General features: G+C 46.5%; 1 long non-coding RNA gene across 1 annotated transcript; it reads right to left on the minus strand.

The window, feature by feature from the left end:
* Positions 1 to 974: 974 nt before the first annotated feature.
* LOC142295506 (uncharacterized) lies at positions 975 to 1,756 on the minus strand. Its single transcript, XR_012751478.1, has 3 exons — positions 1,431 to 1,756; positions 1,234 to 1,293; positions 975 to 1,153 (listed from the first exon to the last, which is right to left on the minus strand). It is a non-coding gene; the product is annotated as an uncharacterized LOC142295506 (long non-coding RNA).
* Positions 1,757 to 7,612: the final 5,856 nt, after the last annotated feature.

Raw genomic sequence — 7,612 nt, forward strand, 5'->3', positions numbered from 1 at the left:
TCGCCTTGTACCGGGTGGTGCAGGAGTACTCACAGTATAAACCAATAACTAACCCGAGTCCAGTAATTAACCAAGTTGCTGGTAACTGGTGCCAACGGCCCACTGCAGTGAAGACTGGTCCCACACCCGTGTGTGTAATTCAGGTTTTCTTTTCCTGCCCGAGGTATGTGTCTTCTTTTCACACTGGTCCGTACTGGGTCCCGACAGCTGGCACCCCTCTCCTGGTCCACTTCGGGTCCCACAAGAGACTGGCCCATTACTGAGGCCGTGAGTACCACTCACCCCAGCCCCACACAGGGGCTGCTTATGTGACGCCCTGGACTAGCCAGGTGGTCTCAGAGGTAACATCACACACACACACACACACACTCTCACCTGGACAGTCAAGATCATTGAGAAAAAAAAAAAACCTTGTTGCCACTCTACAGTCTTGATGTCCTCCCGTTTTCGTGGGGAGCGGGTGAGTGGGGTCTGATTGGCTGGTGTGTGTTTGTGTGTGGGAACCTCCCCAAGGGAGAGTGAAATCAGCATCAAAAACATGTATGCAGACCTCCTGTAACACCCTGGTTTTGCCAGGGCGGCACAGTGCTCTTTGTGCTGCCAACTACTGCTCAGGGTGATGTATATGCCCCATTCTCTTAAGGGATGTATATGACGCAGCCTCTCCTGGGATGTATATGCCCTAGCTTCTCCTGTGATGTGTATGCCCCCAGCCTCTCCAGACCAAGACAAACATGGAAATGTAGTGGTGAGAATCAAAATGATCAATATCACCGAACATCACAGTCTCTCCAGCCACCACTCTGTGGCTGATTTTATTAATTATTTTAACAAATATAGCCTGGTCGTGTTCAAGTTGATAATTTGGTGTGGCCCTCATTGGTTGGTAGAAAATTCCAAATGGCCCCCCGCAGTAAAAAGGTTCCCAAAATCTGTTTGAAAGTTTTGTCCAAAAATGTAAACAACAGCGAAAATAAACTAGAAAGATTTATGTGAAATACAAAACAAAAAAAACATTTAAATCACAAACAGATTCACATTTAGTGGTGTTGTTGTTGGGCTGCCAAAAACTGCGTTAGCATCTCCCCATGACGCCGGACGGCTTCGGACAAACGCCGGTGTGAGTCCACCAGGTCCTGTACTGTGGGGATTTCTGTGGAGGGAATGGGAAAAGTTAACCATCCTTGTTCCAACATCGAACTGACAGGTATATGTTTTTTGTTGACCACTTACGGTTCTGGGGTTCATCACCTTCATCCTCTGAGGCGCTGACGGCCCAACCAGATCCTGTGGCTAGGGAACACAAATCAATTATTAGTACACGACAGCCCACCATCATTTTAACATAACATCCATGTATCCTTTACAACTTGTAGGGACACCATGTTATGTGCATAAATTACAGGAAGGGTAGCCTGCACAAAACTCACCAACTGATGCGGGGGAGAAGGCATCGGTAGAATGCGAAGTATGAGGAGACCGGGTATAAGGTGGCGATGGGGTTGAAGGAAGAGATGGGGTTGCAGCAGGTGATGGGGTTGGAGAAGGAGAGGGTGTCCCAGCAGGTGCAGCAGGCGGAGGTGGTGGATCCGCAGCAGGAGATGGTGGAGCAGGCGGAGATGGTGGATCCGCAGCAGGAGATGGTGGAGCAGGCGGAGATGGTGGATCCGCAGCAGGAGATGGTGGAGCTGGCGAAGATGGTGGATCCGCAGCAGGAGATGGTGGAGATGGTGGAGCTGCCTATGCAGCTGGAGGTGGTCCTAGGTATAGGAGAAAACTTTTATTGAGCGCATAACTCCAGGCCACCATGGCTTACGCCTACTTTACACCATACAATTCTGCATACGATATCGTATGTGATGTGACACGCCCCATCTTATGTGCGACAACTTAAATTTGTTGACCGTGTCGCACCTATGCTTTGTTCCTGTCACAAGTACTTACCCTTCTATACGACCATCCATACGGAAGAAGTGGGACGCAGGTAAGTTGCAGTTCATCATTCCCGGGGTGTCACACACTGCGATGTGTGCTGCCTCGGGAACATTGAACAACCAGACGTTCAATTTTTAGTAATTGAACGACGTGTATGCGATGAACGGTTATTCGTTTAATCGTAATCGCATGTAGGTTTTACACACTACAATATCTCTAACGATGCCGGATGTGCATCACTTACAACGTGACCCCGCCGACACATCGGTAGATATATTGTAGCATGTAAAGCCCGTGTAAAGCCTGCTTTTTTACGTATGTTTGACAAACCTTTTTCTCATGGTACCAGACACATGGGGACCACTTGCCTCAAAGCAGCAGACATGCTGCATTCATTGGAAAAACAAGGCACAAAAATCAATCACTTAAATTCTTCTATTTTATTCTGTTCTGTAAATAGTATAACATATGGCTTGTACTCAAGGCTTCTAATGTCACTCTGATATGCACCGAGATAACAATGATAATCAGGTCAATGGACAATACTCCAAACGCGATTACACAGCATGGTTTATTGCGAAATGGTTTTTGCAAAGACTGGCACAGTGTTGATCAAATGCTAATATATGCAAAGAGAAAATAATCCCATTATACCCCAGGAGCATTGAAGTTTTTAGGTATCTGAAATTTACCTAAGATCAAGTTTGCATACCATACCTTTTACAAAGGATAATTAGCTCTTTTTCGCCACCTTGACCCTCTGATATGCACACTAGATATCTTGGTATAATGTTATTATTTTCTTTGGAATATATTGCATTTGAACTACAATGTGCTTTCCAAACAACCTTGCTCTAATCGCGTTTGGAGCATTGTCCAGTCATCTGACTATCCTTCTTATCTCGGTGCATATCTGAGTGAGCAAGTTTAGAAGCCATATGTGTGTGTATATTTCTAGTGCATATGTTTCAGAAATAAATAACCTCCTTTGGGTCCTCGCCAAACTACCTCATATTTTACACAATTGTATTATTATTCTTTGTAAATTTTATATAAATTAAGATTTTTTTTCTTTATTTTAATGATTGGTCATTGGCATTTTGTGCCATGTTTTTTCAATTGTAATCACTGGGTCACCAGTGTCGGGGAAGAATATCCCAGTTAATGTCCATGTTATGAAAGTATGTATGCTGCATTCATTGCTGCACTTATGCATGCGTGGGCTTTACACACTACGACATCGCAAATATAAGTTGATGGCATCACGGAATTCTTGACGAACATCCGGCGCATTAGCGATGCCGTCTGTTGCGTGTGACTCCGATGAGCGATTTTGCATCGTTGCAAAAACATGCAAAAACGCTAATCGGCGACATGGGTGTCCATTCTCAAAAATCGTTAATGCAGCAGTAACGAAGTTGTTCCTCGTTCCTGCGGCAGCACACATCGCTGCGTGTGACGCCACAGGAACGAGGAAGCTCCCCTTCCATGCCTCCCGGCCACATTGCGGAAGGAAGGAGGTGAGCGGGATGTTACGTCCCGCTCAGCTCCGCCCCTCCGCTGCTATTGGGCGGCGGTTCAGTGACGTGGCTGTGACGCCGCACGGACCGCCCCCTTAGAAAGGAGGCGGTTCGCCGGTCACAGCGACGTCGCCGGACAGGTAAGTATAGGTGACGGCTCTGGGCGATGTTGTGCGGCACGGGCAGCGATTTGCCCGTGTCGCACAACAGATGGGGGCGGTTACCCGCACTAGCGATATCGGGACCGATATCGCAGTGTGTAAAGTAGCCTGTAGGCCAGGGGTGGGCAATTAATGTTCCCATGGGGCCGCATGAGAAATTGGGATGGTTTTAGAGGGCCGGACTAATATAATTAACTCAGTTTTACCCAATACTGTATATAGCATATATACTATCCCTTCATACACAAACAGTAAGTTACAGACTGTGTGACCCCTCGTGGCCCTGCACGCACACATATCCTTTTTTTCTCTGGCAGCACAGGTGTCACACGGATCGCACACTGATGTGATCTGTGTGACATCAGTGTGACAAATACCAGAGAAAACACGGGTCTTTTTAATAAAAAGATTTTCTATATTTACCTCTCTCCAGCGCTGCTGTCTCTGGCTCTGCTGCCTCCCTCTCCTTATCGCTGGTAATTATACTCACTGAATATTCACTGCAGTGAGCAGCTGGAAGCAGGGACAGTGCTGGGGACCGCATCGCTGGGTGAGTATACAGGTGTGTGTGTATGTTGAGAACCTGGAAGCCGGAGCATCTCGGGGACTCGTCACAGTTCCCAATGAACTCTGATGAACCCATGAAGCTGTAGCGTGGGTGTCGCAGGATGGTCATCAAAGTTCATTGGAAACTCTGATGACCTCCTGGAGGTCACTGTGCTTGCAGAATACTCACCTGTCCCTGCGGTGATGCCCTCAACGGTGCTGTGCCCGGTGCTGTCATCGCGATGCTCCGGCTTCCAGGTCCTGAGTGCGGTGAATAATCAATGAATGAGCAGTGGTCAGGAGCGGGAGGCAGCAGAGCTGAAGAAAGCATTTAAATATGGAAAATCTTTTTATTTCACAGACTCGTGTTTTCGCCGGTACCTGACACCTGTATGCAAACAGGTACCGGAGAAACGCAATCAGGCCCTGTAATGGCGGTATGGCGCTGCAGGGGGCGTGGAGAGAGCACGTGGTACCACTCGCAGTTACGGGCTTTTCTCTCTGCACGCACGCACACATACATACACACGCGCTATAGACATATATACACAAACAATCCCCATATACTACATCACTACACCCCCATATACACCTGTAATATACATCACTACACCCCTATATACACCTGTAATATACATCACTACACCCCTATATACACCTGTAATATACATCACTACACCCCTATATACACCTGTAATATACATCACTACACCCCTATATACACCTGTAATATACATCACTACACCCCTATATACACCTGTAATATACATCACTACACCCCTATATACACCTGTAATATACATCACTACACCCCTATCTACACCTGTAATATACATCACTACACCCCTATATACACCTGTAAGGCCGGTTTCACACATCCGGCTTTTTGCCGTTTTGCCGGATGCGGCACTCTCCCGTACAGTTAATACAGTACAGTGACAGCGCAACAAGCGACGGTCACATTCCGTCATGTGACCGGCGCATGTGACCCGGAAGTTACAGCGCTGTCATTGTACTGTATTAACTGTACGGGAGAGCGCCGCATCCGGCAAAACGGCAAAAAGCTGGATGTGTGAAACCGGCCTAATATCCATCACTACACCCCTATATACACCTGTAATATACATCACTACACCCCTATATACACCTGTAATATACATCACTACACCCCTATATACACCTGTAATATACATCACTACACCCCTATATACACCTGTAATATACATCACTACACCCCTATATACACCTGTAATATACATCACTACACCCCTATATACACCTGTAATATACATCACTACACCCCTATATACACCTGTAATATACATCACTACACCCCTATATACACCTGTAATATACATCACTACACCCCCATATACACCTGTAATATACATCACTACACCCCCATATACACCTGTAATATACATCACTACACCCCTATATACACCTATAATATACATCACTACACCCCTATATACACCTGTATTATACATCACTACACCCCTATATACACCTGTAATATACATCACTACACCCCTATATACACCTGTAATATACATCACTACACCCCTATATACACCTGTAATATACATCACTACACCCCTATATACACCTGTAATATACATCACTACACCCCTATATACACCTGTAATATACATCACTACACCTCTATATACACCTGTAATATACATCACTACACCCGGGCTCCCGCTGACATCCTTCTTCTCTTGTACGGCTCCCCGCTGAGCTGCCTCCTCTCTCCGTACGGGGTCCGGCTGCTGCATCTTCTTCTCCTGCCGGGGCGGGAACTTTTCAAATGACACACACGCGCGCCGTACTGACGACATCAGGGCGCGTGCGTGTGTGTCACAGAGAAAGTGCCGGCAGGAAACAGAGGACAGATTCCTGCGTTCCGCTGCTGCACTGTGCGGTGCTGCAGTATCTGTCCTCTGTTCCCTGCCGGCACGCAGCGTGTGATGAGGGCAATCTGACCACGGGCCGCCCGGAGCCTGGAGCTCTGGACAACAGGTCAGATTGCCCTCATCAGTGACCGGCCAGCAAGGATGCCCAGAGCCAGGCAGGCCGATCACAGAGAGTAGGCGGGCCGGATGTGGCCCGCGGGCCGCCCCTTGCCCAGGTATGCTCTAGGCCATAAAAGGTGATCCTACAATATATTTTTGGGGATATTATATTTAACATGTTTACTAAATGGTAACACCGATGTTTCGATCCATGATCCATGAACCATAAAGTCATGGGTTGTTCATGGGTAAACAAAACCGAACCCGACCAAAGCCGCTAAACAGCACTCACCATGACGCCTCTCAATGTCTGCTCGGATGCTGGCGAGGAGTTCACTGGACTTATAGCGCAGGTCTGCCAGTTTCTTCCTGATTTGGGTTGTGGATCGCTCCACCCCAAATCTACGGGCCAGGCCTCTGCTAATTAGCCTCAGCACAGCCTGCTTGTGAAGCATGGGATGGTCATGCTCTGCCTCACAAAAATAATCTTTTTTGACCATCATTTTAATCAAATAACGAACCTCAACAGGCCCCCATGGAGAACTGCGACTCCTGGCCGCCATGTTCCCGCCTCTGAGCATTAACAGAACATGTACGCCGCCCAACAGACTTCAAAGGCGACATGAGCAACGTCATCACGTCACGTTCTGAACAACATCGCAGTAGCGATCCCGCTAGCGGTCTCGTTGTCAACGAGCCGCTCGAACCGCGTCACAGTAGCGTTCCCGTTCGTGAAACTAGCGGTCTGAATAAAGCTAGCACAGAGTCACAGTAGCGTTCCCGTTCGTGAAACTAGCGGTCTGAATAAAGCTAGCACAGAGTCACAGTAGCGTTCCCGTCTGCGATCCCGGCTGTAACCGAGTCAGACAGCAAAAGGCATAGATAGCACTTAAATCTTTGATTTATGTTTGTGTATTGGATTTTTGTGTTATGGAATTATGGAATGGAAAGTTATGGAATATTCTTGTACATAGGGGCAATATTATAGTAGTTATATTCTTGTACATAGGGGGCAGTATTAAAGTAGTTATATTCTTGTGCATAGGGGCAGTATTAAAGTAGTTATATTCTTGTGCATAGGGGCAGTATTATAGTAGTTATATTCTTGTGCATAGGGGCAGTATTATAGTAGTTATATTCTTGTACATAGGGGGCAGTATTTAAGTAGTTATATTCTTGTGCATAGGGGCAGTATTAAAGTAGTTATATTCTTGTGCATAGGTGGCAGTATTATAGTAGTTATATTCTTGTGCATAGGGGCAGTATTATAGTAGTTATATTCTTGTACATAGGGGCAGTATTATAGTAGTTATATTCTTGTACATAGGGGCAGTATTATAGTAGTTATATTCTTGTGCATAGGGGCAGTATTATAGTAGTTAAATTCTTGTACATAGGGGCAGTATTATAGTAGTTATATTCTTGTACATAG

The sequence above is a fragment of the Anomaloglossus baeobatrachus genome, chromosome 3, assembly GCF_048569485.1.
Source record: "Anomaloglossus baeobatrachus isolate aAnoBae1 chromosome 3, aAnoBae1.hap1, whole genome shotgun sequence".
Taxonomy (NCBI): Eukaryota; Metazoa; Chordata; class Amphibia; order Anura; family Aromobatidae; genus Anomaloglossus; species Anomaloglossus baeobatrachus.